At 44.4% G+C, this 24,958-nt stretch overlaps 2 long non-coding RNA genes across 2 annotated transcripts; one reads left to right on the forward strand and one right to left on the reverse strand.

Annotated features, from left to right (window-relative positions):
* The first annotated feature begins 1,590 nt into the window (after positions 1 to 1,590).
* On the forward strand, positions 1,591 to 22,391 carry Gm36037 (predicted gene, 36037). Its single transcript, NR_167746.1, has 3 exons — positions 1,591 to 1,911; positions 18,961 to 19,033; positions 21,935 to 22,391. It is a non-coding gene; the product is annotated as a predicted gene, 36037 (long non-coding RNA).
* On the reverse strand, positions 12,555 to 14,393 carry Gm41690. Its single transcript, XR_877301.2, has 3 exons — positions 14,139 to 14,393; positions 13,291 to 13,344; positions 12,555 to 13,003 (listed from the first exon to the last, which is right to left on the reverse strand). It is a non-coding gene; the product is annotated as a predicted gene, 41690 (long non-coding RNA).
* Positions 22,392 to 24,958: the final 2,567 nt, after the last annotated feature.

The raw sequence follows: 24,958 nt of genomic DNA on the forward strand, positions 1-24,958 counted from the left end.
ACAACCACGGGGTCCTAATTAACCATGGTTAGGCAGCAGGTGATGTTGCCAGGCTGCAGGAAGAAGCCATCCAACAGAATTGGGTGGTTTATTTCTTTCCCGAATTTCCCCCATCACCGCTCTTGTCTAGACCCTTTACACATCAAATCTGGGCTGTCAAAACAGTCTCCCGACTAATTTCCCTGCCTGCTGGTTTTTCCTAGTCCTTCCTCCACACCTGGTCAGATCTGTCTTCTTGAAGTGCTGCTTTAAGTGTGCTGGCCCAGATGTATTAATTCAGCATTTGAGTCTGTCCTGGTTCGCCCTGGCCTGCCTTCCTCTCCACAGCCTCCACTGTAGATGAAGCTGAATCATATCAGATACTGCTGTTTCCTCCAGCCAGTGCTTGCAGAGCTCCCCACTGCTTCTGCTGCTGCTTCTGTCAGATTGCCATGTTCTCATTCAGTCTCTTATCCATTCAACAGCAGTTTCTTTGTGCCTATGTGCCAGGCATTGTGCTAGGTTAGGATTGCTTGGTTTTGTTCTTATTTGTTTGTTTGTTTGTTTACTCATGTATTTATTTTATTCTTTGGTTTTTCAACATAGGGTTTCTCTGTGTAGCCCTGGCTGTCCTGGAACTCAGAGATCCACCTGCCTCTTGCCTCCCAAGTGCTAGTGAGCACTTAACGATGTATGCCACCACTGCCTGGCTTTTTTTTTTTTAATTAGATTTATTTTTTATTTTTTATTTTTTATTTTTTTTTTGAGGTTTTCGAGACAGAGATTTTCTGTGTAGTCCTGACTGTCCTGGAACTCACTTTGTAGACCAGGCTGGCCTCGAACTCAGAAATCCGCCTGCCTCTGCCTCCCGAGTGCTGGGATTAAAGGCATGAGCCACCACTGCCTGGCAGATTTATTATTTTTTTTAAAGATTTATTTATTAAATTAGATTTATTTTTTAAAAGATTTTACTTTATGCATATGAGTACACCACTATTGTTCTCTTCAAACACACCAGAAGAGGGCATCAGACCCCATTACAGATGGTTGTGAGCCACCATGTGGTTGCTAGGATTTGAACTCAGGACCTCTGGAAGAGCAGTCGGTGCTCTTAACCACTGAGCCATCTCTCCAGCCCTAAATTAGATTTATTTATTGTATTTTTTTGTGTATGAATGCTTCACCTGCATGTATGTGTTTGTACCATAGGTGTGCTTGGTGCCTACAGAGGTCAGAGCTGTGGGAATCATATCCCCTGAAACTAGAGTACCAGGTGGTTTTGGTCCCCTATGTGGGTACTAGGAATCAAATCATGTCCTCTGTAAGAGCAACAGGTACTCTTAACCACTGAACCATCTCTCCTGGTTTGTTTAAAACAGGCTGTAGTGTAGCACAGACTTGCTTCAAAATACTATGTAGTTTAGGATGATATTGAACATGAAATGATCTTTCAACCTTTACCAACTAAGTGCTGGGTTTATAGACATGTAGCACTGTGCCTGGCTAGTTATTGGATTTCACAGCAGGGCTGCACATGCACACACACACACACACACACACACACACACACACGCACATACATGCACACACACACACACACACACACACACGCACACACATGCACACGCACACGCACGCACACACACACACATACACACATACTGTCTTCAAGGTAAGTCTCTGACTGGTCCTGTTGACCCAGAGAAGGTAAGGATAGTCGTGACTTGGAGGAGGAAATGCAGAGAGTGCCTGGCCTGTTCCCTACATTTTTCTTTTCAGAGCCTGCCTCCCTCCTCCCTCACTCCCAGGCTTTTCTAAGAAACACATTCAGGCAGTTGGTTGCCAGGGCAACCCCAGAAGGCAGAACAGTCCAAAAACAGATGCTAAAGCCCCCTACACAGAGCCTCAGTGCTTCGATCTGATAGACAACAGGTAGGTGGCCAGTCCCCACTGGAGAGCAACCGAGCAGGGCCAAGAGGTTCAAGGTGGGTTTGTGTGGAGGGTGTGGTAGATAACCCTCCTAAACCCTCAGCAGTGTCCTGAGAAAAGAACCGACCCACAGAACAGTACAAGGCATTTTAATCCACGGAAATACTTAATATGAGCAACATAGCTTTGTTTTTCTGAGACACAAACTAATTTATTTCGGGCCTCAGGCTTAGTAGCGTACAAGTGACAACCTGCAGGTCTGCTGCATGTGTGTGGATCCGTAGTGCTAATGAGATTGTAGACATGGTGGATTTCTCTTGCAGCTTTTCTGCTGTGTTGAAATTGTCTGCCAGTAACTCTCTCCTCTTCCTGAGCTGGGCCTGTGATCTGGGCAAACGTGTACTAATTAGAGGAGAGGCCAGAATGCTCAAACTCCTTAAAGAGATGCTCAGAGTTGCTGACATGTAATGGTGCTATCTGAGTTCACTGCTTCTTTCTTCTTCTGTTCTGTCTGCTTGAATTATCCACTCTTCTCCCCACAGCAAGGAAAGCTGTGCTGAAAATCAGAACAGTGGCTTCCAGTCTTTCTTCTATGGCTTGGGCAATTTAAATACCCTGAGCCTATTTTTTTCAGTCATGAAATGGAATCAGTACCATCTGCCCCAAATAATCACAGGATTATTGTTAAATGCCATGTAAGAAGTTTTCTATTATTTGAGGCAGGGTCTCAGGTAGTCTAGCTGGCCTTAACTCTCCATGTAGCCAAAGATGACCCTGGAGTTCTGATCCTCCTGCTTCCTTATCTCAATTCTGAGCTTACAGGCTATGCCGAGTTTCAATGTGGTATTGGGGAAAGAGCCCAGGCTTTGTGCATGCTAAATAGGAACTCTACCAAGTAAGCTGTGTCCCTGGCCCTGTTTTGCCTTGCTTTGTTTTGAGATGGAGTCACACCACAGATCGAGCCTCAACTCACATTAGTCTTTCTACTTTAGCCTCTGAGCTCCCTCGGCTCAGTGGTGTAACACCATGCCTACATAGGGTAATTTATGAGAGAGTGCTTTATAAAATGTGAGTAGCAAAAAGGAGGGAGAAGAGGAGGAGAAAGACGGAAAAGAAGCCACTGCCACTGTGCAGTCAGCAACTGAGTGCTTATGTTCCAGCCCCTATCTCCTTTATTCCTGGGATCTCTCGTTAATGAAGATGCCGTTGGCTTTACTCAGATCCTCCCTGCCCACTGAGGCAGTGCACTGAGCATCTTCTGTTGAAATCTTTGGCAGCTGTCATGTGTGTCCTCACCTTTCTGGATCAGTTTATTCTATGTAGTCACCATTATTTCACAAGTTCAAACTCTCTGTTCCTAAACAGACTGTAAACCTCAGGAAAGGGACTCGTTTTAGTTGCCATCCCTAAGATACTGAACACAGGAGCTGGAGAGATTGCTCAGTGATGAACAGTTCTGGCTGCTGTTCTAGAGAGCCTGGGTTTGAGTCCCAGATTCCCAGTACCTGCATGGCCACTGACAACCAGCTATAACTCCAGTTCCAGGGCATCTGATGCCCTCTTCTGGCAAAGGTACCTGCATTGTGGCATGTGCATACACAGTAATGACTTAAATACATTTTAAAAAAAGATTTTATTTATTTATTATATGTAAGTATACTGTAGCTGTCTTCAGATCTCATTATGGGTGGTTGTGAGCCACCATGTGGTTGCTAGGATCTGAACTCAGGACCTTTGGAAGAGCTGTCAGTGCTCTTAACTGCTGAGCCATCTACCAGCCCTAAATAAATTCTTTTCAGGAAACCTAAAGTTGGAAATGTCTAACCCCTAGTTATTGCACAAGTTTGAAGTGTCCTCTGCCTTTCTTTGCTTGTTTTGGTTGTCTCACATAGCTCAGGCTGGACTCAAAACTGGCTAGTAGCCAAGGATGACCTTGAACTAATAAATAAATTAGAAATTATTTTGTATGTATATGCAAGAGAAAACACGGTGCAAAAGTCAGAGATTGATTTGGGGGATTCAAACTCAGTCATCAGACTGTAGGGAAAGTGCTCTCACTGGTGCAGTGAGCCATCTTGCTAGCCCAAGTTTCAACTTCTAATTCCCCTGCCTCCCAAGTTCTGAGACTGTAAGTATGTGCTACCATGTCTGTTTTGTATGGCGCTGGAGCAAGCACTTTACTAACAGCTCTCTATACTTAGCCTGAGAATGCCCTATGTTTTTCAAAGCAAAGCTCTGGGTAGAAATGGAATATTTTTCTTGGTCTTTGTCAAAAGCCAAGAACCTATCTGTTCAGCTCAGATTGCTGATACGCTAGCAGTTAAGAGCCCTGAACGTTCTTCCAGAAGAGCCACATTAGGTTCCTAACATCCACATGGTGGGTTACAGTGGTCTGTAACTCTGTGTCTAGGGGATTTTATGCTTTCTTCCAACCATTCCCCACCATGTCCTCTTTTAAATCTTTTACCTGCTCTATAATTTTTCCTGTGCACACACACACACACACACACACACACACACACACACACACACACACACAGTCAAATATAAGCAAATGCTATCGTTATCTGGACACAACAGCATTCATCTGTAATCCCTGTAATCCCAGCCCCCAGAGTGAGACCCTGTCTATAAACAAATAAACAATGGCAAAACCCAACAAGGAAACCCTAAAACTTTGTCATTAAAAAAATGCAGTGTCCTCTCTATAAGACTAAAGAGAATAGCAGGGAAGCCTACAGTTGTATTTCAGGAATGACTTTCTGCCAGCCTCTAAACAGTTCATAGTTGTGATAAAGAGACACTAGAACCTTTAAGGGAAGACTCTCCCTTCCTAATTTCAGTTATATTGGTACTAGGACCTTGCTTTGGCTTCCCTTCAGCTCTTCAGTCTTGTGGTTTCCATTGGAAGACTTCAAGCAAGGCACGCAGAGAGTAGGAGTTAGGTGGAATTTATTATACGGTAAAGGGAGGGCTTGTCCAGGGTGAGCGTGGACAGTGACCAAGTGAGCACCGTGAAGGAAACCGCTATCCAGGGTGAGATGGAGCAGGGGCTAGAGCGACCATGAGTCAGCCTAAGTTTTAGGTAGCCTTTACACTATTTATACTATCCATTTTGTTGTTGCTGCTTTTGTTTTGTTTTGTTTTTTTGAGATAGGGTATCACAGCATAGCCCCGGCATGCCCGAAACTCATTAAGTATACCAGACTAACCTTGAACTCACAGAGATCCACCTGCTTTTGCCTTCTGAATACTAGGATTAAAGATGTGTGCCGCCATGCCTTCCCTTATACTGTTTCTTAAAATCTGGGACAGACAGCTTCTTGAGGGATATGTTCCTGTTTAAGTGATTGATAGGCCCATTTGGATTATTTCTCAGGGGAATGGTATACCCTAGTTCTTTACAAGAAAGCTCCTGGCTAGATAGTAATCTTGTGATTTGATCTTTGATGTTTTTTAGCGGTTTAGAGACTATTCTGATCCCTTCCTGGCTTTCTGTTTTGTTTTTAGCTTTGTGTGTATGTGTGTGTGTGTGTGTGTGTGTGTGTGTGGTACATATAGAGGCCAGAGGTTGACATCAGGTGTGTTTTTTTTTATTGTTTATGGATTATTTTATTTATTTACATTTTAAATGTTATTCCCCTTCCTGGTTACCCCTCCATAAGCCCCCTATCCCAACCCCCTCCCCCCCTGCTTCTATGAGGGTGTTCCCCCACCAGGTGTTTGTTTGTTTGTTTGTTTGTTTGTTTGTTTGTTTGTTTTTTAACTGCTCTCTACATTATTTTGGGGGATAGGAACATCCTAAACCCAGACGTTACCAATTCGGCTAGACTAGCAGACCAACAGGCTCCAAGAGTCCTGTCTTGGTTTCCCCAGTGCTGGGATTACAGGCATGCACTGCCCCACACGGCCTTTTTCTGTGTGCAGAGTTTAGAACTCAGGTCCTCATGCTTGCATGGCAGGCACTTTACCCACTGAAACACACACACACACACACACACACACACACACACACACACACACAGCCTGACCTAGGAAAGACCTCTAAGCTCTAAGTCTGGGCAAACAGCTCAGTTTGCAGGTTGAATCTTGCAGACATCCACAGCCTGAGGAGATGAGAGAAAGCCTCTCTGGCCAGAACTCGTGGGTAACAGCCAAGACCCAGGATGGGGAGGAGCAGGAGGAAGGAGGAGGGTGTTCTGTGCTGACCAATTTAGACAGCACATTGGCCGAAGCAAACAGCCTGCATCACCATGTGCTTATTATTTTTAAAAATGTTTCTCAATTGACACATGCTTTGGATGTCCAGAGATGGGCATTTTGCAGCTGTGCAATGCACTGGCAAAAATCGTGAGGTCCTGGTGGAGACATGGCCTTAGATAACTCACCCTGTGACTGCCTGCACAGGACAAGGGACAGGCCCACCTTGTCCTTGTGTTGAAGATGGGCAGAGACTCTAGAGACTCCCTACGTTTCCCTTGCATTTCTCCCTTGACTTGTACCACCCAACACCAGTTGATCACCAGCTGCTGATTCAGAGGAAGCTGAGAGGGTTCCTTGACTCTGGTAAGAAAGGGTAAAGATCCCAATTCGCTCCTTGGGGTGAATTCACTTATTAGTCATTTGATCCTGATCAAATCATACAAAATGTCTGAACCGCAAGCTTTCTCATATTTCTCTTCAGTACAGTAGTGTGTTTAAATCAAAAGCATGTACATAAGATTCAAGGACTAGTGTAGATGCCTGGTAGAGAGGATATAGGCAGGGAAGGCAGCACACTTATCTAGTGGTGGCTCACAAGGGTGGAGTCCATCTTGCACTGATGACTTACAGTGGAACCCACAAAGTCTCATCTATCCCAACGAAGTAGAATAATAATGTCCTTGTGGCTTTCCTAACTGGGAATCAGGATGGCAATGTTGTGTCTCCTGACATTCATGTCTAGCCTTCTGGCTTTCTTTTTCCCTCTCTTCTTCCATCATTTCCTCCCCCTCCCTTTTTTTCCTTCCTTGTTTCTTTTGAGACAAGATCTCACTATATAGCTCAGGTTAGCCTTGAACTCACAAGTCTTTCTGCCTTAGCTTCTTTTTTCTTTTTTTAATATTTATTTATTGTATGTAAGTACACTGTAGCTGTCTTCAGATACGCCAGAAGAGGGCATCAGATTTCATTACAGATGGTTGTGAGCCACCATGTGGTTGCTGGGATTTGAACTCAGGACCTTTGGAAGAGCAGTTGGCACTCTTAACCGCTGAACCATCTCACCAGCCCTCTGCCTTAGCTTCTAATTGTCAAGAGTTATAACTGAGTACCACCTCACCATAGCTCTCAGTTTTCATTGGCTGGTTCTCCCAGAGCTTGAGAGAATTTGAGAGACTGAGTCCTTGCTTTTTCCTCACACAGTGTGCTGGTTTCTGCCTCAAACTCATTTAGGGCCTCTGCTATCAGCTGAGCCTGGGGCCCCCTGGCCAGAATCTGTGTCTGTGCTTTCTAGAGTATGCTGCTGGAGCCATTAGAGAGACCCCCAGGGTCCTCCATACAAAGGCTGCTTTGGAGGAGGTGGGTCAGTCTTAGAGTCCTGCCTCTGGTGTTCTATTAGAAAACGCTGGACAGTGACAGACACTCAAGATTCACCATCTTCTTTACTTGCTATGCTAAGCCAAATGGCTAAGAAGAGACTCACCATTCTCCTGTGCTGCAGGAGCACCCAGTGCTGTTCTCTGGCCCACCAGATGAAAGAGAGATGAGAGGAGAGGGATTTGGGCCATGTGTGGCTTTTATTCACATCTATCTATATGTCTGTCTGTCTATCATGTGTGCATGTGTGTGTGCACTCCACGGCATGAGTGTGGTCCAAGGACACCTTGGAGGAATCAGATCTTTCTTTCCACCATCCAAGCTCTGAGGATTGAACTCAGGTTGTCAGCCTTGGCAGCAAGTACCCTTATTCACAGAGCTTTTGCAGGCCTATGCCAGTGTGGAATGGGGTTTCCTCCCTGAGCATCACTGTTAGGTTATGCCTGTCCAGCTCTAGATCTGTGTGTGTGTGTGTGTGTGTGCCCCTGTATGGATGTCAGGGAAGTGTGTGTGTGTGTGTGTGTGTGTGTGTGTGTGTGTGCCCCTGTATGGATGTCAGGGAAGTATACAGCTCTGTGTACCTACCAGTACTGTTGGACTGTAAGGTTGTCAGTAAATCCAGAACTTATCTGTAGCCTATCTCCTCCAGCACTGTTCCTGGAGGGGGAGCTGTAACTCAGTCTAGAGGCTACCTAGCTGCATTCCCCACCCCCAACATCGGCATCTCTGTCACAACAAGGAGCTTTGGCAGAAAGGGGGGGAGCGTGGGTGCTGTAGAGAGAAAAACACCCTCAAGTTTCAGTAAAATGGCAGGAGGGATGCCAGCACACAGGGGGCAAGCGCCTTCTGCTTCTCACAGCCTGCACTGCTGGGCCAGGATATATCCCGTGATTTCCTTTCCTTCCTTCCTCTCTCCCTTCCTGCCACACCCTCACTGTGTGATTCAGAAAGGGAAGCCTCCAGTGAGAGGCGAAAGGGAACAAGACAAGCTAATTTTGAGCTCTGCCTGCTTTGGGCAAAGTATGTGTGTGTGTGTGTGTGTGTGTGTGTGTGTGTGTGTGTGTGAGAGAGAGAGAGAGAGAGAGAGAGAGAGAGAGAGAGAGAGATATGTTGTTATACATGACTGCCTGCAAATGCATGGATGTGAGTTTATCTGTGTGAATATAAATGCAAGTGTGTTAGTGAGTTGACCAAGTGTGTTTTGGGGGTCAGTGAAAATAGAGGGTGAGTAGAATAGCAAGAAATGAATGCACTGTTGGGAGCGAGTTCCACGACAGCCAGGGCAACACAGAGAAACCCTGCCTCGGAAAAAGAAAGAAAGAAAAAAAAAAAAAAGAATGAATGCACTGTTGGTTAAATATCTGCCTTGGATAATCCACATATGTGTGGTTGAAATTTGACTATATTTGTACAATAGGTTGGCCATTATTCTATTTTATGCAATGCTGGAATAAAGATGTGTGAAACAAAGACTTGGAATAGACATTTTTCACCTGGTACTTCTGAAATTAGGGAATTTCACAGGGCAACAGTTCCTTGTCTGCAAGGCAGAAGCTTAAAGCTCAAAACAGCTTGATGATCATTTCACTTGAATGAGGGCTGGGGTTTGTCTTAGTTCTATTTGCTTACAAAATATTTGAGTTTGTAAACAGAACCCCAAGGGGAATACTTATCCCACTCAAGAAATGGAGTTCTTTTTCACCTTTTTGAAGTATCTAGTTGATTTCCAACAATATGGTAATTATAAATCACTTCTTTTTAGCAATTCATTAAAGCAAGTCCTAGAGGCAATACTTGCAGAAAGCAGGAAGACTTTCCTTTTTACTTAAAAGCCTATAATGAATTTTAATAGTTTATCTGACTTATTAAAATAAATTCACATATAATCATAATAACTTTTAGGATTTATTGAATACTTATCACAAACCAGGCATTGATTTAAAGACTGTATATGGCGTGGCCTGGTGGTGCACATCTTTAATTCCAGCACTTAAGAGACAGAAGCAGGAAGATCTCTGTGAGTTCAGGGCCAGCCTGGTCTATGCAGAGAGCACAAGACCAGCTGAGGCAACGTAGTGAGACCCTGCCTGAAAAGAAAAGGAGGAGGAAGAAAAAGAGAAAGGATGCTGACCATCTCAGATGCGCAAGAGCCAAGAAGGAAGAGGGTCCGACTTTGAGTAGGTGTGGTGCTTCCGAACTCCCTCTGCAAGGAAGGAGCAGGAAGAGGCTAAGAAGCAGAACAGAGCCAGACGAGTCATTTCATTACTTTATTACTTTGACCCTTTGAAATAAGAACTAGCTTATGAAGGCAGGGAGGGAGCAGCCTGGGAATAAATTAAAGAAAGAAAGCCGCATCCATTTCTGCCTCTGAAGAGCAGATGTCAGCATGCCTGCCCCTCTTGCTGGATTCAGCACCTTTCTAGAGATAAATGGCAGAGCTCAAAGAGGCTTCGTGCGGGACCTGTGCTGAGCCTCGATGGCCCTGGGATATGTCAGCCACCAGGAAAGAGGCCTGGAGGTTGGAGGCCAGGTCTAGGCTTCTAGTATCTGAGAGTTAATTTTGTTTTTGTTTATAGAAGCTATTTTATTGTTAGCACTGGATATAACTGTAAAACTGAAAAAGAGGCCAAGATATGGTGATATAGACTGTATTCCATCCACTTGGAAGACTGAGGCTGGAAGATTCTGAGGGCAAGGCAAAAATAAACTACACAGTGAGACCCAGACTCAGAAAAGCCAAGGAAGAACAAAACAAAAAAGCTGAAGGAAGATCAGGTAAGAGTCATTTTTTTCTTGTGGTTGGGGATTTAGCTCAGTGGTAGATTGCTTGCCTAGCAAGCACAAGGCCCTGGGTTCGGTCCTCAGCTCTGGAAAAAAAAAAAAGACAAAAGAATCATTTTTTCTTTTCTTTTAAATGAAGATCTCAGACTCTGTGTTTCCCAGGCTACTCCTGAACCCTGGACTCCGTGTCGCAGCGTCCACCGTGTCGCAGCGTCCACCGTAGCTGCACTTACAAGCAGATGCTATCAGGCCTGGCTAGATGAGTTTACAAGAGAGATTGTAAGATGCTAAGATGTTTACCAAAGTGACACAGGAATGGACTTGTTGGAGCTTCTAGAAGTGATAAGTCACAGCTTGATGGTTAACCTGGGTCTCTCTGAAGCCCTGTCTCTAATGGACCTGTGGCTCTTCTCACCCACATGGCCACTACCCTTCATACACCCCTGCTCTTCTCGGCTTCCTTTTCTGGATTTTGGAGTCTCTGGCTCTCATATGGTGTTCCTTAACCTTGGAGTACTTGACTCTTCTCTCATCATGGGACAGTAATAACTGAAATCGCAGGATGCTCGTGAGGCTCCGAGGAAGGTTAAAATTCTGTGATCTTGGACCAAACAGGGATTCCAGATTTCCTAGAACTTAGAAACTTCTCAGATGAGCTACAGGGAAGGAAAGCATTCTCCTGTACACTCTGCTGGCTTGAAAAGGAGTATACTAAGCAAATAATCTAACAGTAAACAGAATGAAAAAAAAAAAAAGACTCATTTCAAAGGTGAGCCTAAGAGCAAGCCCTTCTCGCTGATTAGAGGAGACCTTATCCAGGGAACACGGATGTGAATGAGACACAATCTAATCCCACATCCCATACTGCCTTCATTAAGAAGGGAGAAGGGGGATTTCTAAGGTCTTAAGGGATTTAGGATTCAAACTGAGCATGGTAGTGCATGCTTGTAATTCTAGCACTTATTAGGTAAAACTGGGAGAGCCAAGAATTCAAGGCTAGTTTCTGCTACACAGGGAGTTCAAGGCCATCCTGGGCTAAGTAAGAGTCTGTCTGAAAGCCCAGCAGGATATGAATGCCTTTAATATCAGCACTTGGGAGACAGAGGCAGGTGGATCTCTGAATTTCAGGCCAGTTTGCTCTTCATAGTAAGTTTCAGGACAGCCAGGGCTATGTAGAGAGAAACTCTGTAACAAAAATAAAACATACAAAACAAAACTCTCTCAGGGTTTTACTGCTGTGAACAGACACCATGACCAAGGCAGCTCTCATAAGGACAACATTTAATTGGGGCTGGCTTACAGGTTCAGAGGCTCAGTCCATTATCATCAAGGAAAGAGCATGGCAGAATCTCGGCAGGTATGGTGCAGGAGGAGCTGAGAGTTCTACATCTTTATCTGAAGGCTGCTAGTGGAAGACTCACTTTCAGGAAGCTAGGTTAAAGGTCTTAAAGCCCATGCCCACAGTGACACACCTCCAACAAGGTCACACCTCCAAATAGTTCCACTCCCTGGGCCAAGCATGTTCAAACCATGACAAAAACAAAACAAAAAAACCCACAAAAGACAACAAAACAAACACAAAAGCAAGACAAAGAGAAAGAGGAGTCAGGATTCACCAATCCTTATGCTAATGATAAACAAAGGTGGCTCTTAATAACAGAGTATATGGCCAATATTCTAGGAGTTCACAGGCCCAGGAACCCTGGGCTCTTTCCTTCTGAGTGGGGAAGGATAGTAGTTTTACAGATAGATTCACAGGATTAACAGGAAAAACTGGTCAAACAGGAATAGGACATTTCAGAAGAGGGGCCTCTAAATCTATGTTTATGGGATAAATGATTGTGGTCACTAGCTTTTATCAAAATGAAACTTACATTCAGTGTTTCTATGGCTTGGGCACAAATAACTTAGCTGCAAATTTCTTTGAAGGATAGTCATTAGCCAATCACAGGCCTGCTTCAGAGAACTAGCACCTGAACTCAAACTACAACTCCTGCTTATAGCTGAGGACTTGTGGTCTGTATTAATTGTTGTGTTTTATAAAAAGAAAGAAAGAATCAGGCATATGTTTGGTAGAAGTGCAGTATGGTGAGGTGGAAGGGGGGAAGGGGGGGCCTCTGTGGGCCCACGCTGAGATATCCCTTTATCCCTTCCTGCTGAGGTACCAGCCCCAGGATGGATACAATACAGAGTTTATTTAGAGACAGGGAAAGACAGAAAGACAGGGGGGGGGAGAGAGAGAGAGAGAGAGAGAGTAGAGGCTGACCATGAACAGGTGGAATGGGGGAGAGAAGGGTCAGAGAGGAAAGAGAGTAAGAGAGTGAGGAGGGGGCAAGCAGCCCCCTTTGTACTGAGTCAGGCATAGTGGGGCAGAGCCTAGATGGAATGCTAACATTCCTCTGTTTTGGTTTAATTTAAAAAGGGAAAAACTAGAAAGAGGCAATGGTGAAGAAGGAATAGGGTCGTCATGATCTTTAATTACTTCCTGCTGAGTGTGGGTCGATGTGACTCTGAGAATGAGAAACTTAAGAAAATGAGTATGGAGATCTTGGTCCAGTCATAGGAGAGTTGACTGTTTCCTTGCTGTCCAGGGTCTGTGGAACCATCTGTGGATGGGAAGGAGCAGATCCAGTAGAAGCATCTGTGTCTGTGAGAGTAGACTGGAGCATCTGGGGGTTGCTTCTCTGGAGCTGTCCTGGATGTAGATTTTGAGTAAACTCCTGGACTTGGTAAGATGCTGAAACACACACAGATACACACAGACACAGACACAGACACAGACACAGACACAGACACACACACACACACACACACACACACACACACACACACACATTAGAGGTTGAGAATAAAGTTAAGTACATTTGGGAGAAAAAAATGTTCTTAGGTGTATATTTGAAACCCTTAGGTTTGGTGGTTGAGGTGGGGAGAGGAGTCCTGATCCTGGGGCCCAGGAGAGAAATCCCACCCTCTGGAATAGGTAGCAAGTGGGAACTTAGGCTATTAATTGACAGGTGAACTTACCTGGATGGAGTCTATTTGGTCCATGAGAGGTAGATCTGAGTGGGTTTCCAGCAGCTTATAAGTTTGCAAAAGAGATAAATTTGTTAACAACGTGAATAGTCTTTAAGATGAGCTTTGGGAAGACAAAAAACTTTGTGGAGCAGAAGGAACAAGAAGGGCTTTTTCCTTTTGTCTCGGAGACTGAAGAGCATAATGAGAAGTATTTTTAAGTTTACATTTAAAAGACAAAGGAAACTCAAAACCTTGACCTTGTGAATATGATAGTTAATCCTATGCTTTCGAATGAGAAATACCTGAAGTCTATAGTTAAAGACAACCAAAGGAAACTGAACTTGTGATTATGAAAGTGGATAGTATAATTGAATGTTTTATTAGGGTTAGGCTAATTTATAAGAACTCTATTGGTTAATGTTAGGACAATGACATAGCAAGGAGAGGAAATCTGAAGCATTTAGTCCCTGGAAACTGAGTTTAGATAAGGAAGTAACAGAAGGTTACATCCATGAAAGCTTACATCTGAATTGTCCTTTATCAGGAAGCCTATACCGGTCTGACTTTTGATAAGAGATCTGGTAATCTTAACTAGTTAACAAATTGACTATTGAGCTAATAAGGTGGTGGGTTACCTATCAAATTATAGTTACCTTAGCTGTCAATGTAGTCAGAAATCTGGGAAGAATAAATTATAATCTAGGAGTCATGTATTAATTAAAATGACAGAGGTTGGTCTATGGTCTATGGTCCCTGTGGTCTCCATGACAGCTTGGACAGAGTCAGTCTAGCCATCAGGCCCAGAAGACAAAAAGGTTTTTCTTGTGGAGTAGGTACTTTTGAAAGAAATGACCCACCTTGACTTAGGCAATGTAAGACATTTAACTCCCTGGGTATCCGCTGTTTGTCCACAGTGTAGGCCAAGCCCTGGCAGCAGGCAAGGCAACAAGGTAGTGTTTTTCAGTGGTTATCACACCACAATCCAGGAGTCTTGTCGCTGTGCCCATTATCTTCTTGGAGACCTTGGGAGGTGGGGGTGGCCATCACTGTTAGGCTTTGGGAGTCTCTGTCATAAGCTTAAACAATTATTGTTACATTTAGCAGATCTTTGTCAAGATTGAGAGCTAGTTTATTAAGCATATCTGAGTTAGACAACTTGGGTTTTTTTAAATAACTTGTCCAGATGTATCTAGCAAATAGAGAGCACACTGTGACTTAATAACAGTAGCAAAAACAAGGCTAAACATATATTTAAGGCAGTGATCTTTATCTTTTTACTGTCAGAAATCATTATTTACCAAGGCAGGATAGAATGAAAACTTTATCTTAATTGCTAAGTGACTTTGACAGGTTGTACTCCTAAAGGCAGTGAACTGGGGACTGCCCATAACAAAGATGGCGCTGAAACTACGGCTCTGCCTGGAGGAAAGTCACGTGTTATACCTTAGAATGGAGCTGTAGAAATCTAAGCAATGTGAGGGCCACACCGCAAGTGTGACCATGGCTTGGCAGAGCAGAGTATGGGCCGGGGAGGGGCTGGGGCAGGACAGAGAGCAGCCCCTGAAGCAGCATTCTGTCTCCTAGCTACTCTGCTTAGGTGGGAGAGCGAGTGGGCTCAGAGTGGTCAGTGGGGAGAAAGCTGGCGCCTATGCCACAGAACACCAGACGGTCGAGTTGAGCTTGCAGGAACAGAGTCTCAGTGAGAGAGAATGTGGAGAGCTGAGAATAGTCAGGTGGCAGCTGCCCAGAGCGAGAGAGCAAAGGTCGGGTGGTGGTGGTGGTGGGGGACTTGGAGGCAGCAGAATCAAGGGGGTGGGGAACTGACTAGCAAGAGAGTTGTAAAAGTTTGTGTTTAAAGTGCCAGTTAAGTAGCCATTTGGAGTCCTTATCTAATGGGTACTGGGGCCAAACCTTATTGCAAAGGTGTATATGTTTGGATGCATTTAAATCAGGTATTAGTTTTAGAGATTTGAGATTTTTCCAGGAGACATTCCAGAGGAGAACCTGGAGGCATGGTTGAAGAATAAGAGATGTCCATTGGATGAGGGACGTTATTAAAATATTCCTACCAGCATCCTGAGAATAATAACCACAGAGCATGCAGCCAAGTCTATACTTAATGGGTCATCATGTGGAAGCTAATGGCTGAGTGGGCCCTGGGCCCAAGGGAGAACGATTTACCTAAGCTTAGAATTTTTCTTCAGCATGGAGAGAAAACAGCTTCCGAGAGGGAGGGGTCACCCAAGGGTTAAAGAGTCCAAACTGGGGCATCTGCTGGAAGGCCAGTCATAGGGACCATGGAAAATCCATCCCTTAAGCCCATAGAGAGTGGCCAAACCTCTTTGGGAAAAGGGGTCCTGCCTGTCAAGTAGAACTGGAATCTTACCACTCTCCCAGTGCTTGGGTAGATGGGTCTAGTGATGGCTGCAATTCCGTGTGGCAGCTGGAGATGTGAACCTGTGAGTTTCTAAACCCAAGCCATGGCAACAATGTTGTTTTATAAAAAGAAAAGAAGAGGCAGTAGTATGGTAGTAGTAGTATTTATGGCATGGGGAGAGGAGTTGAGGAGGGAGAGAGAGAGAGAAGAAGGAGGAGGAGGAAGAGAAAAGAGAAGAAAAGAGAAGAGAAGTAGAGGTTGGCCATGAACACTCAGAGAAGGGACAGAGAGTGCAAAGAGTAAGAGATTAAGAGAGAGGAGGGGGTGGGCAGCCCCTTTTATACTGAGTCAGGCACACCTGGCTGTTGCCAGGTAACTCTGGGATGGAGCCTAGAGGGAATGCTAACATTATTGGTCTTGTTGCTCCAGCAAAATACTTGACAGAAAGATAAGATTGGGGAGGCACAGCAGCAGGAGTGAGAGGCAGCTGCTCACATTACCATCACAGTCAGACAGCCTCAAGAGATGCCCAGCTTGCTCTCTCCTCTTATTAGTCTGGAATCCCAGCTACAGAGATGACACCACTCACAATCAGGGTAGATCTTCACAGCTCAATTCTCCTAATCTAGAAAATGCCTCATGAATGTGTGTTTCCATTGCTGGGAAGAGACACCATGGCCTCAGCAACTCTTATAAAGGACAACATTTAATTGGGGCTGGCTTACAGGTTCAGAGGTTTAGTTCACTATCATCATGGCAGGAAGCATGGCAGCATACAAGCAGACATGGTGCTGGAAAAGGAGCTGAGAGTTCTGCATCTTGATTTGCAGGCAGCAGAAGGGGACTGCATCCCCACACTAGGCATAGCTTGAGCATTTGTGACCTCAAAGCCTGCCTTCACAGTGACACACTTCCACAAGAAGGCTACACCTACTCCAACAAGGTCATGCCTCCTAATATCCAAGCATTCAAACATACGAGCCTATGGGGGCCATACCTGTTCAAACCACCACAATATACTTAGTGGTTTTTCTTCATATTGACTCTGAATCCCATCAAGTTGACAATCAAGATTAACTTTTATAGTTCTAAACAAATATAGGAGTCATTATGAAGCACTGTGGTGGTTGAATGAGGAGGCTCATGTGTGTGACAATTTGGTCCCCAGTTGGCAGGACTATTTATTTGGAAAGGTCTAAAAGGCATGGCTTGTTGGAAGAGGTATGTCACTGGGGGCAGGCTTTGAGATTTCAACAAGACTCATTTGATTCCCCAGTTCTCTCTCTCTCTCTCTCTCTCTCTCTCTCTCTCTCTCTCTCTGTGTGTGTGTCTGCGGTTGTGCAGCAAGATGTGAGTGTTCAGTGGTTCCTTTGCTCCAACATCATGGACTCTAACCCTCTGAAAGCTTAAGCCAAAGTAAACACTTTCTTTTATAAGTTGCTTTGGTCATAGTGTCTTATCATAGGAACAGAAAGTGACTAACACAGGGATGGAGAGAGTTTTGTCACTATGATGGCAGCTCACTCAAGAGGCAGGATATAAATGAAATGTAGGAGCAGTGGTCCCTGGAGAGAATAGAACAGGGAAGCAAGAGTAACCCCGTGTTATCAGTTGTCTTAGTCAGGGTTTCTATCCCTGCACAAACATCATGACCAAGAAGCAAGTTGGGGCCGGGCGTGGTGGTGCATGCCTTTAATTCCAGCACTCGAGAGGCAGAGGCAGGCTGATTTCTGAGTTCGAGGCCAGCCTGGTCTACAGAGTGAGTTCCAGGACAGCCAGGGCTATACAGAGAAACCCTGTCTCGAAAAACCAAAAAAAAAAAAAAAAAAAAAAAAAAAAAAAAAAGAAGCAAGTTGGGGAGGAAAGGGTTTATTCAGCTTACTCTTCCACATTGCTGTCCATCACCAAAGGAAGTCAGGACTGGAACTCAAGCAGGTCAGGAAGCAGGAGCTGATGCAGAGGCCATGGAGGGATGATCTTTACCGGCTTGCTTCCCCTGGCTTGCTCAGCCTGCTCTCTTATAGAACCAAGACTACCAGCCCAGAGATGGTCCCACCCACAAGGGGCCTTTCCCCCTTGATCACTAATTGAGAAAATGCCTTACAGTTGGATTTCATGGAGGCATTTTCTCAACTGAAGCTCCTTTCTCTGTGATAACTCCAGCTGTGTCAAGTTGACACAAAACTAGCCAGTACATCAGTGCAAGTACAAAGTCACAACAAATGTGACAAAGAATGAGTTCAGAGAGAGCAAAGGGAAGAAGAATCTAGTGGAAGCGTCTGAAGGAAGGACTTGAGAGGTCGGTGGGTAAAGATGCTTGCTGCCAAACCTCCAGGACCCGCATGGTGGAAGGTGACTCCTGCAAGCTGTCCTTTGATGTTCACACACACATACACACCACACACACACACACACACACACACACACACACACACACAGACCTCAAACAAATTTTAAAAAAAGACAAAACAAAAGCAAAAAAATTTTCTTAAAAGATTTATTTCTTTATTTAATGTATTTGATTACACTGTCATTCTCTTTAGACACACCAGAAGAGGGCATCAGATCCCATTACAGATGGTTGTGAGCTACCATGTGGTTGCTGGGGATTGAATTCATTTCTTGCTGGAAGAGCAGCTAGAGTGCTCTTAACCACTGAGCCATCTCTTCAAGGCCACCTCCCACCCCCAGAACACATCTGAAACAGAAGCAAGAAGAAAAAGGAACAGAAATGGGAGCGAGGAGCCTGACAGGAAAGAATCAGCCAGTAGTAGATTCATAGGAATGTGAGCTGAGGGTCAGCGTCTGACCCGTGAACCAGCAAGGATGGGAAAACTTCCCCAGGGACCTAAGGGCTCAGTGGGCTCTCGCCTGGCCTCTGCTCTGTGTCGCCTTTCTCTCCTTCCCCCTGTACCACATTTCCTTTGCACACCAGGCCAGAACATCCTTACAGGCTGCTGCTCCAATTACTTTATCCCATTTTAATTCTGCTGAGCTAGGAGCCTGTGAACTCAAGAGGAAATTCATGCAAAATACGGGACAAATTGAATGTTCTGTCATTTTAGAATCAAGCCTGACCCTATCTGCCCCCTACATAGTGAGTTCCAGGATAGTCAGGACAAAGTAGGCAGATCCTATCTCAGGACAAACCAAACCAAACCAAACCAAACCAAACCAAACCAAACCAAACCCTGAATATAATGCACTCCCCACCGCAACTCAATGTAGTATTTTAGTTCCTTTAAAAAAACTTCAAGATTAATTTATTTTATTATGTGTATGGATATTTTTCTTCCATGTAGGTCTGTGTTCCACCTGTGTGCCTGAAGAAGTGTGACGAGACTGTTGGATACCCTGGGACTTGTGAGCCACCATGTGAGTTCTAGAAACTGAACCTGGCTCTTCTATTAGCCACCTCTCTAACTTCCATAGGAATGCACACAGCTGCAACAGACATACCTTTCTTTCTTTCTTTTTTTTTTTGAGTCAGGGTCTCATTATATTCCTCGCTTGGCCTGTAACTTGCTATATAGACCAAGAACACTAGTTTCTAAATTTTACTTATTATAAGTTTGTGTTTGTGTCCGAGTCTGTGTGTGTGGTTTCGAGTGAGTACGTGCCATGGCATACATTTGGAAGGTAGGCCACTTGCTAGGAATTGAACTCAGAATGGGAGGCACTAGTCTTTGTCGATCTGGCACAAACTAGAGACTCCTGGGAAGAGGGATGAGGAGTTTCCTCCATCAGATTGGACTATGGGTATGTCTCTGGGACATTTCTTGATTTCTAATTAACAGAGAAGGGTCCTGTCTGCCTGGAAATACTACCCCTGTGCAGGTGGTCCTGCCCACCTGGGAGTGCTGCCCCTGTGCAGGTAGTCCTGCCCACCTGGGAGTGCTGCCCCTGTGCAGGTGGTCCTGCCCACCTGGGAGTGCTGCCCCTGTGCAGGTTGTCCTAGACTGTACAAGGTAGCCGAAGATTCAGTTTCCAACATCCATACAGTGGCTAACAGCTCTTGTTCTAAGGGATGCTCTCTTTTGCTACCCGTGTGAGTACTGTAACAGATATACATGCAAACAAAACATACATACACATAAAATAAAAATAAACAAACCTTAAAAAAAAAAGAGGCAGTTGACCATGAGCCTGGAAGAGAGCCAGGAAGCAGCGTTCTTCCATAGCCTCTGCTTCAGTGCCTGCCCTGGCCTTCCTCAATGATGGAGTGTAACTTGTAAGTCAAGCAGACCCTTTTATTTACCAAGTTCATTTTAATCAGTATTTATATCACAGCAATAGAAAGCAGTCGAAGACAAATGACAAGCACCTTTATCTGCAGAGCCATCTCATAGGCTCAACTCATTTCTTCCCCTTAATTTGTTAATGTTTTTAATTGAAATAGGATTACATCATTTACTCCACCCCCCTTTCCTTCCTCTTGCCCCTTTCAGTTGTTGTGTCTAGAATCTCCCAGTCTCCACCACTCTAAAGTTGATAGCACACACACACACACACACCCCTATATATATAAGTAGAACCCGCTGACTTTGTTTTTGTTCTTTGAATAGATATGGTTTCAAGACTGAAAACTCTGTATTGGATGACCAGTATAGAGCCTCATCCCTAGACAGGGCTTCTTCTCCTCCCGGCAGTCAATAGTTGCCTGCAGTTCTTTGTCTAGGAGTGGGGAATCCCTAAACTTTCCCCTTCCCTTTTAACAGGTCCGTTGATGTTGCCATTGTTCTGATCTTATTTACTCAGCCATTTCTTTTCATTTTTTGTTTTTTTGTTTTTTTGGAGACAGGGTTTCTCTGTATAGCCCTGGCTGTCCTGGAACTCACTTTGTAGACCAGGCTGGCCTCGAACTCAGAAATCTGCCTGCCTCTGCCTCGAGAGTACTGGGATTAAAGGCTTACTCAGCCATTTCTAAGAGGGACTGCCTCACAGAAGACTTCTGGTTATTCTGCCTCTGGCAATCTTTCCACCTGCCTCTTCCAGGATGTTCTCTGAGCCAGGAGCTGTGATGCCGATGTATCCACTGGGGCTGGGTTCCTCAGGATACACTGATCTCTGCATTGGTCCAGTTGTGATTTCTACATAGTAGTTTCTTTTGCTGTTGTTTTTTGTTTGGGTTTTAAGACAGGGCCTCTCTCCATAGCTCAAGTTGTCCTGGAACTCACAAAAAAAATCCTCCTGCCTCTGCTTCCCTAGTACTGGGCTTAAAGGTGTGTCCCACCGTGCCAGACTCCTTCATAGTAGTTTCTCAAAGATCATTGCAACGTGAATCTAGAACCACATCAAGAATTCCCAGCAATTGCAGTAAAATGTTTTGGTTTATTTTACACTTTGAAGAGACTTTGTTACCTTATATATTGGTTATGTAGAAAAATACAGAAAAAACCTACTAAATGTGCAGATCTTCTAAATGTTAGTGCATTTCATGATATAGTTACTTTAAAGTTCACATTCATTAAACCACCATCAATCTCATAACAGACGTCTCTAAGGATTAGGAAGCATTCAAGTTCATGGTGGCAGACACAAGTGTTCCAAAATTCTAATTTTTTCATTTGAAAGCTTCAATCTTATTATTGGCAACAAATACTCCTTGTTATTTTCCTTGAAGTGACAGGCTTAGTTTGTTCATTTTTGGGAAACTATGTGCCACATCCTCAAATCTGAATAACTGTAGTTTGTGTCTCAGTCATTCTTTCAAGCAAGATGGAACTCCATGAAAAAAAAAGAAAAACAAAAAACCAACAAATAAACAAACAAACAAACAAACAAAAAAACAAGACTAGTTCAGCTCAAGACAGTAACACGTGCAGAAGAGTCACTCCTGGAGAAGATGGCGTCACTTAGGATGCAGCCAGGCTTCATGAGTGCTCCAGTTCTGTCAGAGTACTCAAAAGACATACTCAAGCATGGGACTCAGTAGACATCAATAATTGTTTCCTGCTGCTTTATCCTGGGTACTCCTAAGTGAGTGTACATAGTGAAGAGTCTGCCAATGACTACTGGGACAGTTCACTACTGTTGGGATCTGTTTCTAGGTGCAGGCTGTTTTACCCATAGTGACTTTTGCACCACCATTGCAAGTGTGAGAAGAAGCATGGTATAGTACTAAGAAAATGGTTCTAATCTTGTCTTAGGTGTTCACGAGTGGCCACGGGTTACTTGGTTCCTGAAAGGAAAGCTGGGGATGGATGGGAAGGACTGCGAGAGAAATATCGAGCCAAGACAAAGTTCTCTGATCAAGTCTCAATGTTTTAATTGTAGGGCCTGAATTTAGAGGGGGGATGCCCATCCCCCACTTTGCCAGGATCTCATCAGGAAGACAAGCTCAGCTGCTCAGCGGTTTTGGCTTCTTGCAGGAAGCTGCAGATGGGGCACACAGTAGACTTCACCTAGGTCAGAAGACTCCACCCTAGGTGAGCTAGCCGACTGTGGCAAACAAGGTCTGATTCAGCCCGCTCAAGGCTGGGGGAAGGGCACAGTTAGGGTTTCTATTTCTATGATAAAACATCATGACAAAAAAGCAAGTTGGGGGTGGGGTGGGGCTGGAGAGATGGCTCAGCGGTTAAGAGCACTGACTGCTCTTCTGGAGGTCCTGAGTTCAAGTCCCAGCAGCCACATGGTGGCTCATAACCATCTGTAATGAGTTTTGATGCCCTCTTCTGGTGTGTCTGAAGACAGCTGCAGTGTACTTAAATAAATAAATTTTTTTTAAAAGCAAGTTGGGGGGGAAAGGGTTTATTCTGCTAATGTTTCCAAGCATTGTTCTTCATTGAAGGATGTCAGGACAGGAACTCTTACACAGCAGGATTCTGGAGGCAGGAGCTGATGCAGAGACTATGGAGGGGTGCTGCTTACTGGCTTGCTCCCCATGACTTGACTAGTCTGCTTTCTTATAGAACTCAGGACCACTAGCCTAGGGGTGGCACCACCCACAATGGGCTGAACCCTTTTCCATCAATCACTAAGTAAGAAAATGCTTTATAGTCAGATCCTATGGAGGCATTTTCTCAATGGAGGTTTCCTCCCTTCAGATAACTCTAGTTTACGGGCCAAAGAGGCATATGACTAGTTAGCTCAGACCTCATGGATTCCTGAGAGGCTCAGAGTGATCCTCTGAGGTTCTGTACCGCTTACTTATCTTATTGACAAGATACCTAACAAAGGCAACTCAAGATAGGAAAAGCCTGCTGTGGTTCAGTTTGAGGTACATACTGTCATGGCAGGGAAGGCAATAGTGACAGGATCATGGACTCTCTTCTCTCTCGTCACATAAGCTTACCTGCTGCCTTTGAACTACTCATAAGCAAACAACCCACACAGTTATCATCTTCAGCTCTGGCCTCTCCCTGGAGTTCTAGACCACACATCAAACTGCCAACTCACTTTTGGCACTTAGATATTTCAGAGGCACCTCAAGGGCATCACGTGTAATAATTTACCTGTCATCTCCCATCTGGTTCTACGTAGTTATCAGGGATTCGTCCTCATCCCATATCCAATTAAATCAAGTCCCAGAAGTGTGATCTCCTAAGCATCTCTTTAACCTGTACCTTTTCTCTCTGTATCTCCCTGATATTCACCATTATCTATTCTTCCATTATCACCCTCCCAGTGTTATCCTCACTGCAACAAGAGTAATTAATCCTTTAAAAATACAAGTCAAAATCTTGTTTAAACTCAACAATTTCCCATTACTCTCAGGATGAGGATCAATATTTGACACAATCTGGATCTCCAGTGTAGGTTAATTTCTTTGTTAAAAGTTCTGGAGTCGGGGACTAGAGAGATGGCTCAGCAGTTAAGAGCACTAGTTGCTTTTCCAGATGACCCTGGTTTGATTCCCCCACACCCAACTGGTGGCCCCAAACCATCTGTAATTACAGTTACAAAGATCCAAAACCCTCATCTGACCTCTGTGGGCTGAAGGCATGCACATGGTGCACAGACATACATGCAGGCAAAATACCCATACACATAAAGTAATAATAAGGAAAAGTTCTGAGTCTAAGGACTAGGGAGATAGCTCAGTGATACAGTGCCTGAATGACACTTTCTCTAAATTTCTTAAAAAGAAAAGAAAGAACTAAAATTATGTCCTTTTCTTTATATATATATCCATCATGGTATGCATGCATATTCATTAATAGTACCGTTAGAAAGAGAGGCTTAGGGAAAGGACAGTTATATATAGTCAAGAAATGTAGGTGTGTTGTCTGGGTATGGTGGCACATATCTTTAATGCCAGCACTTGAGAAGCAGGCCAGTCTCTGGGATTTCAAGGCCAGCCTGGTCTACCTAAAGAACCAGGACTACGGAGTAAGACCCTGTTTTGAAAATCAGACAGTAAGGAAGACACGTAGGTGGCTGTGGCTTCTCAAGAGTTGCGTGTAAGTATATCTTAAAAAGAATTATGTAGCTAAGCATTTGTGACACACGCCTTTGTTCTCAGCACCTGGGAGGCAGAGACAGGCAAATCTCCAAGTTCCAGGCCCGCCTGGTCTACAAGGTGAGTTCCAGGGCATCCAGGGCTACACAGAGAAACTTTGTCTCCAAAAAACAAGAATAAATAAATAATTATACAAATAAATACATAAATTTAAAAATTATTGTGTGCGTGCACAATATGTATGTGGTAATGTGATGCACGCGCGCGTGTGTGTGTGTGTGTGTGTGTGTGTGTGTGTGTGTGTGTGTATGCGCGCGTGTGTGTGTGTGTGTAGGTCAGAGGACAACTTTATGGAGTTAGTTCTTTCCTTCCACCTTTATATGGTTTTTCGAGCTTGAACTCAGGTTGCCAGGTAAGACAAGTGCATTTCCCTGCTGAGCCTTTTCACCACATGCATTGAAATGTCTTAACAATAGCTATATATAGATGGTTTGGGTGGTTTTTAAAGCTACATTATTCAAAGTACTTAAAAGGTTAAGTAAGGGCCATTGTGTAAGTGGTACAGTTCGAAACGGAAACGTTCCCCTATAAAAGTGTTACAGCTCTGAAAGGAAAAGCTCCCCTAATGGAGATGTTACAGCTCTGACAGGAATGCTATCCTGGCAGTTGGGAGTCAAGGAATACCAAAAGTCACACCACAAACAAGCCTCACACAAGAGATTTATTGGGAACAACCCAATAGGGCGAATGCCTCTGCTCAGGCAAGAAGCAGTAGGGAATCGAGCAGAAGGCAGACTTTATTTAGGGTTTCATGAGGGCTGAAGGTGGAGCTTTCCAGGTGGCCTGGGATTGGCTGAATTTCTGTGGCCAGATCTTGGGACCAACTCAGGGATTGGTGG

The sequence above is a fragment of the Mus musculus genome, chromosome 18, assembly GCF_000001635.26.
Source record: "Mus musculus strain C57BL/6J chromosome 18, GRCm38.p6 C57BL/6J".
NCBI classification, from domain to species: domain Eukaryota; kingdom Metazoa; phylum Chordata; class Mammalia; order Rodentia; family Muridae; genus Mus; species Mus musculus.